At 50.5% G+C, this 11,920-nt stretch overlaps 1 protein-coding gene across 4 annotated transcripts in view; it reads right to left on the reverse strand.

Annotated features, from left to right (window-relative positions):
- PAQR5 (progestin and adipoQ receptor family member V) overlaps positions 1-11,530 on the reverse strand; it is a 118,858-nt gene extending 107,328 nt beyond the window's left edge. For 2 of the 4 annotated variants that reach the window (XR_824771.1, XM_010834495.1), the window contains exon 1: positions 11,413-11,530. The gene's annotated coding sequence lies outside the window, so the exon portion shown is untranslated. The other 2 variants (XM_010834496.1, XM_010834498.1) reach the window with 2 other exon arrangements.
- Positions 11,531-11,920: the final 390 nt, after the last annotated feature.

Here is an 11,920-nt window from a genome sequence, read left to right on the forward strand (position 1 = left end):
GGGTGGGAGGGTAGCGGAATGCTTGTATTTTATATTCCAGACAAAAGACTAGTTTCTCCAATACACAAGGATCACCTCTAATTCCATGAGAAGAGGACCAATAACCTCACAGAAAATGGGTAAAACATGCAAATAGACAGTTCATAGAAATGGAAATGCACATGGCTCTCATCTATGAAAACATGTTCAGCCTTATTCAGAGCAAGAAAAATGCAAATTAAAACGATGTCAAGAAACTATCTTTGTCTTCCAGATTGGCAAATATCAGTAAGCTGGTAACACTATGTTGGAGGGTATAGAAAAATGAGCATCCTCGTGTTCTACCGATAAGAGCGAACATTCTTATAAATTCTATGGATAGCAATCTGCTGATAGCTTTCAAAACACAAACCACACAAAGCTTCTGACTCATCATTGCCACTTCTGAGACTTTTTCCCACATGTACCCACTAACACGGCAGAATGACTAAAGCACAAGAAGATTCAGAGGGACATTGTGATGTCCCCAAACAGGAGATTTGTTAACTAAACTACATGCCATTCATATCATGAAACGTTACCTAGCTGTAAAGGAGGATGACAAGCTCTCTATGAACTTATCTGGAAGCTTCTCAAAAGAGCTAAGTGGAGGATTTCCATAGTGGTAGTGGCTAAGAATCTGCCTACCAATGCAGGGGACTCGGGTTCAATCCCTGGTCCAGGAAGATCCCACAGGCCAGGGGATAACTGAGCCTGCAAGCTACAACTACTGAGCCCAAGCTCCTCGAGCCTGTGCTCTACAATAAGAGAAGCCCACGCACCACAACGATGAGGAGCCTCCACTCACTGCAACTAGAGAAAGCCCATGTGCTGCATCAAAGACCCAGTGCAGCCAAAATTAAGAAATAAATAAGAAATAAATTTGTTTAAAAAACAGAGAGCAAGCTAAGTGGAAAAAGATCAAGGGACAGGAGAATGCACACAGTGTTGCTACCCTTTTTAGGGACAGATCATGCATGCATTTACTGATCTGCGCATGAAATGTCTCTGGAAGAATATGTAAGAAACTGGTAGAGTTGCCTCTGAGGAGCAGAGGGAGCTGGGAAGCCAAAGGAGATGGGTGTGGAGACTTTTTCACTGTGAAATCTTTACAATTTTTGAATTCTGAACCATATACATTTTTCTTCTAAAAAAAAAAAAAAAGTGGGTATGGGGGCAAAACAAGCAAGATTCAATAAACAAACAAAACAAAAACCTCCCTATTGCACTTTCCTTCTGGTTTCTACGCTCTCTCCTCACCTTCTGATGACACGTTTGGAAAGGCTGTTTGCCAGCTGTCCCCGTCCCCTCCTGGCCCTTCCTCCGCGACCCCAGAATGACCAAGTCACTGGTCTCTAAATCCAGTGGCTGTGCCCCAGTCCTCACCTTACTTGAAGGCTCCAGCAACTCACTGCAGGCCAGGTCCCCTCTTCTTCATCATCCTCGGGCTCCCCCGGAACTCCACTCCCCAGGTCCCTGCTCTGTCTCTGGGCTGCCTCCCCAGGCCCAGTCTCTGAATGCCAGTACCCCTGGAGCTCACTTCTAGGCCCTCCTCTCTGCTCTGCTCTTTGTGGGCCACACTCCCCCTTGGGCACCTGGTCTACCCAAGGCTAAGCTTGTCATCTACATGTGTGTCATTCCCAAACATGCATCTCCAGCTGGACCTCTCTTCTGAGCTCAGGCCCCCATTTGTGTTGGTTTCCCACACAACAGGCCCCAAATGTAACTCACCAGCTTCCAGCCAGTTTCATCCTCCACACCTGGATGGCTTCCTTGCCTGTGTTCCCTCCTGCATAACCCTCGAACCTGGCCACTCTTCACCTCCTCCACTACCGTCCATCTAATGGAAGCCGTCCCACCTCAGGGCCTCTGCACTCCAGTTACCTCTGCCTTGAATATTCTCCTCCATTCCTCATCCCTGCTTTATCTTGATTCTTATCTATCTTCTAGAACTCAGATTAACACCACTTCCTCAAGAGACCTTTCCTAGTCCCTAGACCAATGACTCTTAAATGAGGGTGATTTTTTTGACATTTGGCAATGTCTAGAGATGTTTTTGATGATCACAACTGGGGTTGGGGTATGTGGGGAGAGGCCAGTGATGCTGCTAAACATCCTACAACACTCCAGACGGTCCCCACAACAAAGAGATATCTGATCCAGAATGCTGGGAGTGGAGATGTGAGAGCTCCTGCCCTAGGTTAAATCACGTGTCCATGACATACTTTCATAGCATGCTCCATTTCTCTTGAAGAGCGCCTATCACCATCGTGTCAATATTTAACTGTGCAAAGGTATTGGCCAAATTTCATCTTCTAAGCCTTAAGAGATGAATAAATAAATTAAAGTCACTGGCTTGGGTTTATCGCTATATCTCCAATTCCCATGCCCAGCCTCAAGCTCAGAGCCTTGAGTTTGGTAGTGAAAACATATGGAGAGATATGAAATACTCAGGGCAGGGATGGGCAGTACTGCAGAGCACTCTCCCCATGTCTTGGCCTCCAACTTCGTGGGATCCTCTGTGCTACCTGATGGTGGTCCTCTCCCTGCCCTGGACCAGCCTCTGCCACTTTGCTGCAGCACCTAGCTCTGCATAGCTTTGCACACGCCTCAAATCCTGTCTCCACCCAGGTGGTTCCACAGGCCCCTTCAAGCCAATGGATATGCCCTCATCATCTTGTCAAACTGGTCGCTCCTCCTGTTAAGTTCACCCAGCAGCCTCACCGCTACTCACCCAGCACAGACCCCGGTGCCCTGTGTAGCCCACCCACTCTCCAGACCTGCTCCTTCCACCCAACTCAGTCACCAGGCTCCAGTGCTTGCCTTAAGCCTCCTTCCCTGCCAGGCCCTCTGTGACATCACTTTCAGCTCTGCCTATCTCAGATAACAACACACCTGTATCACTTCCTGATTAAAACCCCCTTCAGTGCTTCTCACGGCCCACAGCATGGAGCCCAAGTTTCTTGCCTGGTCCCAGACCCTTCACCCTCCGCGGTCCGTATCCAGCCCCAGGCACAAACACCGTTGCTCGTCTCCTGCCGCAGTTCAGGCCCTCCCCCCTCCCTTCCCTCTTCCCCTTCCTGTCCCCCTCCCTTCCTCTTCCTCTACTTAGATGCCTGAAAAGCTCATGTTCATCCTTAAGATCTAGTTCTAACTCTTCTTCCTCAATGGTATGGTGGTTCCTCAAAAAATGAAATGTACCATTTCCATTGAATCCAGCAATTCCACTTCTGGGGACATACCTCAAAGAACTAAAAGCAGGGACCCAAACAGATATTTGTCTATTTATGTTTATGGAAGCTGTACTGTCAAGAGCCTAAAGGTGGAAGAGACCCATGTCCTTTGATAAACAAAATATGGAATATTGAACACTGGAATCTCATTCTACCTTCAAAAGGAAAGAAAATCTGATGTATACCACACCAATAAACCTTAAAACACAATACTAAGTGAAAGAAGCCAGACACAGAAAGCCTTATGTTGTAAGATTCTGCTAAAAAAAAAAAAAAGACTCTACTTACATGAGGTACCCAGAAAGCAGCATGGTGGTTACCAGAGGCAGAGGGAGAGGAGGGAAAGGGTGGTTAGTGCTTACCGGATACAGAGTTTTGATTTTGTAAAGTGAAAAGAGTAAGATGATGATGAGCATTGTACAACAATGTGAATGTCCTTAATGACACTGAAGTGCACACTTTGAAATGATTAAAATGGTAAATTAAGCTATATGTTGTGTACATTTTACCACACACAAAAAAGGCAAAAACCAAAACTCACACCCAAGCTCCTCTTGTTGAAATCCCCTGTATGCCACCATTAACTCCTCAAACCCAGGCACAGCCCCATCCAGCATCCCCGATCCCCTACCTCACACCCTGGGTGGAGCTGACCAGACCCTCCTCTGTGCACTGCAATTACAGACTGACCTCTGCCCTCCCAGACTGAAGGCTTCTGCTGAAGAGGGCTGTGTCTGACTCCCTGCTCCTTCTGCAGCATCTAGCGCAGTCTCTCATCCTTCAATGAGAATTAGAAGAATGAATAACCCAGACTGGTCATTCTGGGTTCATACTACCCCAAATTTCACAGCCTGTTGCCCTCAGAACAGCGATTTACTCTAAGGCTCATTGAGAAACTCCTCCCATTCCTAGAGAAGATAAATCTTCACCCTTCCATGAAGCAAAAAGGTCAGAAGGGGCTTCCATGGACGGTTAATAAACAACTAACTCAGGAGGAATAAACAAAATAAAACCAGGGCTGGGCTGGGGTAAGAGTGCACAGCCCTTCGGTCTGACACCCAGTGCTCTGCCTTCCCTCCTCTGCGTGGCGGGTGGCCGCTGATTCACTTCCTGTGACCCCTTCCAGGGCAGCAGGAAAGGGGACTGTGGAGGAGCCAACTTCTCAGGGCACGTAGAGATGATTAGTCACTGGCTGGAAGGCTGCTGACCTTAGTACCTGGGCCGACCATAGGCCTGCTTCTCCCACGCCTGCCTCCTTATGGAACCCAAGGTCTGGGAGGCAAAGAGACCTTGGCCTTGGATCCCAGCAAGAGGACCAGTGGGCCCAGCGCTTTTCCTGTTCTCAGAGCTCACATGGCCCCCATAAGCCCTTGGAGATCCTACACACAGGTTCCTCACACACACACAGTCCTCACTTCCAAAACGGGGCTGAAAGAGAAAGGTGTCTTCCTGGTCCGGAGGGTAATCATTGGGAGGGTCTTCAGAGATCATCTAACCCCATGGTTCTCAATTAGAGGTGATTCTGCTGCCAGGGGTCAATCGGCAACATCTAGAGATATTTGTGTTTGTCAAGAAAGAAGCGAGAGGTGGTTACGGGCATCTAAAAGGCAGAGGCTGCTGTCAAAGCACGGGACAGCCTGGCAGCACAGAAGTATCTGGTCCACAGTGTCAACAGTCCCCGATCCCAGCCAAGCTGTCTCTTCTACAGATGAGGAAACGGGGGCCCAGAGAGGGACAGGGCCAAAACCATACTGTGAGTCAGATCGTGTCAGAATTAGAATCGCCAGGGCTCCCCACCAGCCACTCCAGCCTTCAGCTCCCAAGACTCCTGTGACTGACTCAAAGACTGGTGGCAAGCTGGCCAAGTAGAGGGACTCAGAACCCTGAGATCCAGACAATTCATGATGGCTGGGCTTGGTGCCTCTGGCAGGCTCCAATGCATCACACCAGGGCCAGCCTGACCACAGGGCTCCCACATAACCAAAGAGGAAGAATGTCTTAGGGGGCTACAGTGTGCCCAGGCAAAATGCCCATGTGAGGCTTAGGTAAAATTTACTGTATAAGTGCTCACAGAGCTCTTTGGGGTGGTCCTGGCCTGGGGTCAAGGCCAGAAGAGGGAACAACTCTGTAAGATAAACCCTGGGCAGAAGGACAGGGCATGGTGGAAACCATGCCTGGGATCACTGCTTTGAAGGAACGCTTTTTCCCTTGATGCCAAAAATGATCTCTCACACCTGTGAGCTCCTCCATGCCATTTCAGAATGACACCTAGAGTCACCCTTGCCCTTTTACCCCGGAAGCCAATACTATGTCTCCCACCACAGCCCAGACACCAGGGTGCAGGTCCACCCAACAGTACTGATGACGAAAACCCGTTACTCATAAAAGACTGACTCACACACGTCATAACAGGCAAACTTTTCCACCCACTGTCGCTGAAAGTCACCAGACTTGTAGCGATGGTGGTGATAAAGAGGAGGCAAGGAACAGGAATGTCTCAGCTATGTCTCATGTCAGGGTCTCCCTTCTTCACAGGAAGAGAGCCATGAGGAGTGGCTGAGGAACAAGAATGGGGCAGGGGAACTGCAGAGGCCTCGGAAAGAGGAGTCACCATTACGGACTCATCTCTTCACAAAGTATTATCATTGTTCCCTCTACCTGCCCCTCTCCATTCCTCTCCAGTTTTACCAACGTGCTGGTAAACTCCTACACATCCTTCAAGGCCCAACTTCAGGAGTCCCTCTCCCAACATCAATTCCCAACTCCTAATTTGGCAAATCACAATGCTAATGGGAGAAGACCTGGAGGTCAATAGCAGGGGAAACGCTGAAGTTCCCTATCGATCTAACATGGGGGCCTGCATAGGATCTGCTTCCCCTGTCTCCATGTGTGTGCACACCCCCCTGGCCTCCAGGCTCTCTGTGCTGTCTGTGTGGCCTATGTGGCTGACTGCAGTAGCATGGTATGGAGGCTGAGGCGTCAGTGTCTGGACCCAGACTAATTCTGCTACCCCTCTCCCTGCAACTGTCATCTTGGCCAAAGTTATAGCTCCTTGCTGAGGCTCAGTTTCCTCATCTATAAAATGGAGATGATATAGTTTCAACCTCATGGTTGTTGTAAGGATTACCTAGGACAAGCACCTAGAACACTTAGAACTAGTTGGGTGTCTGGCACCCAACTAGCATTCAGTGAATGCTTATTACTATTACTAAAAATGAAGCCCTGCTTGTCCAAGCAGTTAGAAAAGGCAGGGTCTACATTTCCAGTGAGTGTGAAGAGGAGAGACACCTCTAGGGACCTCATCTCCTGTTTCTGCAATAACCTCTTTGGGAGGGTTTCTTGCCATCAGTGTCTTTTCCTCCAATAAACACCACATGGCTTGAGTTTTAGACTTGAGTTTTCCCTTAGAACACAGACAAAAGTCCTTTGCAGAAACAACAGTGGCTGGAAGAATGAGGTGGGGCACGGGACATTTAAATTGCTCAGTGCTGGTGAATGTGTGGATGTATCTCCCATATTTTCTATCCCTTGAAAGTTCCACCCACACACACCCAAGCTTCTCCAACCTGCTTGTCCCGACACAGCATCCCGGAAATTCAAGTTCTTGGAGCCTCCAGTAAACCACTTATTGGATTCCTAAGGGAGGCCTTGGAGCCAGGCGCCCTGAGCAGAACGATGTCCTCACTCTTCCGGGCCCACATGTCTGGTTGCACCTTCTCAGACTGGTCTGTGAGCCTTCCCCAGCAGACCTGAAGCTTTATATCTTTCCCCAGGGCCATCAGGGACTTGACTTTGGTCCTCTTGGGTTCTCCAGGGCCCCGGGGAATTTGAAAAGGTTACCTGGAGAGAGCACTGTTTTCATCACTAACAGAGGCATAGCCCACCTCTGGAGAGCAGCAGTTTCTTTTGGGGATGGGGGTCTGATGGGGAGCGCTCCCCATCTGGCTCTCTCAAATCACTCTATGTGGATGGTGATATATTCGGCTAGGGGCTCCCCTCTGAGTAACTGGAGGCAGTTGGCCTGAAGGTTCTTGCTGAGGCAGCTCCTAAGCACCCCTAGCAACCTGGTGCCTGGGACAGAGACCCAACTTAGAATTGACTCGAATCCAACCAAGAAAAGCTCCACCTCTGCCTTCGAGAAGTCACTGCTTGTCCGTCAACAGAGGAGTGGATAAAGAAGATGTGGTACATACACACAATGGGATATTACTCAGACATAAAAAGGAACACAATTGTGCCATTTGCAGAGATGTGGATGAACCTAGAGACTATCGCACAGAGTGAAGTCAGGAAAACAAGCCACATATTAATGCATATACATAGAATTTAGGAAAATGGTATTAGACAATCTTATTTTGCAAAGCAGAAATAGAGACACAGATACAGAGAACAAAGGTATGGGAGAAAGGGGGAGGCTGGGATGAATTGGGAGATTGAGATTGACATTTATACACTACTGTGTATACAATGGGCTTCCCGGGCGGTACTCGTGGTGAAGAACCTGCCTGCCAGTGCAGGAGACATGGGGATTCGATCCCTGGGCGGGGAAGATCTCCTGGACGAGAGCATGGCAACCCACTGCAGTACTCTCGCCTGGAGAATCCTATGGACAGAGGAGCCTAGCCGGCTACAGTCCATGGGGTCACAAAGAGTCAGACACGGCTGAAGCGACTTAGCACACACAGAGGTATAAAACAGATCAGTACTGAGAACCTACTGTGTAGTACAGGAAACTCTGCTCTGTGCTGACCTAAATGGGAAGGAGATCCAAAAAAGTGGGGATATATATAAAACTGTAGCTGATTCACTTTGCTGTATGGCAGAAATTAACACAACACTGTAAAGCAACTATACTCCAATAAAAAATTAAAAAGAAAAAGAGGTCACTCATCTCTGGGCCTCAGTCTCCCCAGCTGTACAATGAGGAAGGGCAGCCTGGATGTGTCCATTTATTTAACATATATGAGATAAGCACCCACTGCACACAGGGCACTGCTCTCGCTCCTGGAAATAGAGTAGTGAATAAAACAGCCTAAAAGGCCTGCCCTCGTGGAACTGATCATCTAACAGGGAAGACAGCTGATAAAAAGGTGAAATATACAGGATATCAAATTAGTCAATCCTAAAGGAAATCAACCCTGAACATTCATTGGAAGGACTGGTGCTGAAGTTCCAATACTTTGGCCACCTGATACAAAGAACTGACTCATTGGAAAAGACCCTGATGATGGGAAAGACTGAGGGCAAGAGGAGAAGGGGGTGATAGAGGATGAGACGGTTGGATGGCAGCACTGCCTCAATGGACGTGAGTTTTAGCAAACTCCGGGAGATAGTGAAGGACAGGGAAGCTTGAGGTGCTGCAGTTCATGGGGTCGGAAAGAGTCAGACACAACTTCGCGAACAACAATGAACAACATACAGGATATTAGACGGTAATAAGTGCTGTGGAAAGGAAAGCACAGAAGAGGTGTAAGACTATGAAATCTAAGGCTTATTCCAACTGAGATATGCTGGGTCTCAAGCTCTTACTCCACTGGGTTCTCATTAAGAGCCAGGGATGGCAGTAGGAAGCCGGGCACGGCCTATGAGTGTAGGAACCACTGGTGTGTGTGTGCGTGAAGGGTGGGATGGGGTAGGTGGGGTGGGGGTGGAGGCCAAGTGCGGGGCCTTGAATCCCAGCTATGCTCTCAGTGGCCTTCTCCAAGTGGCCAGCTCTGGGTATTCTGGTCTGTTCTCAGGCCAAAGCAGACACCATGTCTGCTAAGGAATCCAAGGTTATAGGGTTCCTGGCAGAGCTTCAGATGTCTTCAGGGCACTGTCATAGAAAGTCTGCTACACCCTGCCTTTCCACTCGATGCTAGCCTTGGATCTCAGACCCCTCCTGTCCCTCCTAGACTCTCCCCTGTGTTGTAGAGTATCCCTTCTCCTTACATGGCTGGAGAGGGGTGATTTTTCACCAATTTTCAGCCATTTCTCTTCCTCTAGAGATTATTTTTGATTGATAAGTACTTCATGTGAACCTACTGTGTGCTCATTTTGAGGAGTGCTCTTAGAGGGACATCAAGATGAGTGATCACTTCCTGGAAGGAATTTATAGCCCACCCAGGGAGGTCAGGCTAACAGACAAACATGTGAGGAAATGTTTCTCTGTTTGCTTTGCAGCTCACAGAGCCATTTGGACTACATACTCTTGCATGAAACCATGCAGAGTCTATTGTCCCCATTTTACAGATGAAGAAACTGAGTCCTCTTCCCTAAATCCATGGTTGCCCCATGGAATGGTAAGGAGAGGAAGAAGGGAATGAAGACTAGCATTTTCAAATAAGATTTCCTGGAGAAATGGGTAAGATTTGTATAGATGGGCCAAAGGCCCTCTGCCTCCAACCTAGAGCAAGGCCATGTTGGACATGTATCCCACCACCTGCTACTTCTCCTAGCCTAACCAGAAGTGGACAGAGGGTGAAGTGAAAGCCCAGCTGTCTGGAAAGATGGGTGGGTTTATGGACATGCTCACTGGCTTAAAAAAAAACAAGTTGGGTAAAGATTTCAAGGGCCTTCAGGAATGGCGTAGGACACCTTTCTGGTCTGACTTATCAGAATGCTCTTTCTGTTCCACAAGGGCAAAGATCCATCAGCTGGAAAAGAGTCTTTGCTATTTCAGGTTAATTCATTCCATTCTTGTGGGGCACTTTCAGGTATTACGGCTGTGTGTATGCTAAGTCACTTTAGTCGTGTCTGACTCTTTGTGACCCCATGGACTATAGCCCGCCAGACTCCTCTGTCCATGGGATTCTCCAGGCAAGAATACTGCAGTGGGTTGCCATGCCCTCCTCCAGGGGATCTTCCCGAACCAGGGATCCAGGCTTTCTTAAGTCTCCTGCACTGGGAGGTGCGTTCTTTACCACTAGCGCCACCCCGGCTACAGCTGTGAGCAAAACAAGTCTCTGCCTCCTGCAGACCTTGTAGCTTAGCAAGGAGCTTGCCCTCTCTTGGAAGGGCTTCCTGACCGGATTTTATTTCTTCTTGGAAGTGTGCTTCTCTGGGCCTACCCCTTTCAGGGGAAGAACCTCAAGGGAGGGAGAGAAGAACGCTTGCTGATCGGGGGCCCAGCAAAATGGAGAACCGACAATCTGACTGTGGTTTGTGCTCCAAGTCCACCACTTTTCTCCAGCAAATTACTTAACCTCCTGGAGCCTCCCTTTTTGCTCATCTGACAATGGAAAAAGTCCTACTTCCTCACTGGTTAATGCGGCGGGGGTGGTGGTGGTGGGTGAATTCAGGGAAGCGCCCCTGAGAGTGCTGTTAGCTCCTCTCTGATCGTCTGACCTCCTCCACCTGTTCTCTCTGCCTCTGCATAGTTAGGACCATCTTTCACCCTCTTCCTCACACACAGCTGAGCGCTCCTCGAAACCTAAGCAAGAGGAAGCCCGTTCTGTTCAAATCGTCAAGGGTTATAGAGCTCGCTCTAATCCCTGCTTCTGCCCACCCTCTATCCCTCTGCCTACCCTCTCTCCTTAGTGATCATCTTGAGGAGCGGGGGAAGGGAGAGAAGGGGTGTGGAGGATGCCCAGCAGGGCTGTGGCCTGAGGGAGGCAAGATAGAAGCCCGGAACTCCTCGTGGCTGGGCACCCAGTTATTCAGGGCCCTGACGGTGAACCCCACCTCAACCGGGCAGAGGGCTGCCCCCTCACCCGCACCCGGTCTGGCTCAGCCGAGTCTCCTATCATACATCTTGGCCGGGGGAGGCGGGAAGCACAAACGTAAACATCCCTTAAGAAATCGCCAACTCTGCCGTTCCCATCTAAGGATATATATTTTTCTTAAGGAATCGAGGGACAAGGGGGAGGGACGCAAACGCTCAGAAGAGCGAGAGACGGGAAAAGCTAGAAAGCAAACTTCACTCGGATCTTAGCAGGGACCATGTGCCAGGGTAGCTGCCGTCCCACCTTCGCATCGGCTCCTGGGCGGAGGAGTGGGGGCAAAAGAGGCTGCGTTTCACGGCCGCCTGGTGCAGGGCCGTCCCGGAGTAAACTTTGCAAGAGTCGCCCCGGGAGCCGCCGCCGGGCTCCAGGGAGCCTGAGGGGGCGGCGGCCGAAGTGGGGTGCGTGTGGACGGGGAGGCGGAAGGACGCGCGTCGTGGGGCAGTCCTGCCCTCGGTTACCTGGGCTCCGAGGGTCCCGGGCATCCGGCAGAAAGGGCGCAGGGACGCAGGACTCGCAGGAGGAGACCCGGGACTCCTTGCTGCCGCGTGTGCCGCTGGACCGCCGGCTCGCTGCACCTGGCTGGGCGGTCGGCGCGCCTCCCCGCGGGCCCCGCCCATCCCGCCCGCGGGGGGCGGAGCCGGGCGGCGGGGGCGGAGCCGAGGCTGGGCACCGCCGGCATCTCCCGGCCTGCACCTAAGAGAGAGCCACCCACGCCGGACTCCGTGACGTCCCAGGGGTCGCCCCGCCACTCGCCAGCCTGAGGTGCGAGCCAAGCCTGGCACCCAAGTGGAGTCGGAAGTGTCCATGGGCCCCATTTCCCCTGCAACTTCCACGCCCACCTCCATTTCTAGGAACAGAGGCCTGAGAGCCCCGAGGCCTCCTGGAGGGCAGAGCCACTGAGCCTGCCCTTCAGAAGAATGCATGGGGTGGAGCACAGGGAAAAAACAACTGGGCACCCGCAGCCCC

The sequence above is a fragment of the Bison bison genome, unplaced genomic scaffold, assembly GCF_000754665.1.
Source record: "Bison bison bison isolate TAMUID 2011002044 unplaced genomic scaffold, Bison_UMD1.0 scf7180017864034, whole genome shotgun sequence".
NCBI lineage: Eukaryota > Metazoa > Chordata > Mammalia > Artiodactyla > Bovidae > Bison > Bison bison.